The sequence below is a fragment of the Penaeus monodon genome, chromosome 24 (assembly GCF_015228065.2).
Source record: "Penaeus monodon isolate SGIC_2016 chromosome 24, NSTDA_Pmon_1, whole genome shotgun sequence".
NCBI classification, from domain to species: Eukaryota; Metazoa; Arthropoda; class Malacostraca; order Decapoda; family Penaeidae; genus Penaeus; species Penaeus monodon.
Window position 1 is genome coordinate 13,630,826 of NC_051409.1, and position 733 is coordinate 13,631,558.

Genomic DNA, 733 nt, shown 5'->3' on the forward strand with positions numbered 1-733 from the left:
CCATTCCAAAAGCGAAGAGCATTCCCCCCCTGACTGCCTAACACTCACATTAACATAAGAACTCGTCACAGAAGTCGCCGTCAACCTCTTTGGGGGGAAAAACGTGCTATGCATTCATTTCCGCCGCTGCTTTCGCCTCTCGTGGCCGCAGAGAAAGGAAATGTGAGCCTTATGCCCCTCCACTATAAAGCTCAAGATCCACCTCACAGCGTTGAATATTAATAATGATAAAAAGGGACGGTATGAAATTATATCCTCTTTCCAAAGGTTGTCTTGAGATCGTCCATTATGCAAGCTCATGATCTTTATCCCGGGGTATCGCAATCTTTCTCATGTCGCTACTTTCATTCGCTGCGAATTCGAGGAAAGGGCGTGGGGAACTAAAAATAAACAAATAAATGAAGAGGAGGGTAAAATCGTTGTTGAATATTAAACCGAGGGTTAATATCGTGGCTGGTAATTATCGTACATGCAGGCCGAGTGCACGTGAACAATAATAAAACGTCAGCATACATATTCATGTACTTGTATATGTCCTTGGTAAAATCACTACTTTAATAGAAGTTACACTTGTGTTATAAACAATAATAGCTACAGTGGCAATGACGACACGCAGAGATAGATGGCAGTGACAATAATAATACCGCTACTTTAATAGCACACCGGATGTGTAAAGATGACACCCGAATTAACAATAATAATTTCAATATCAAATTTTCAATGTCTGCAAGAC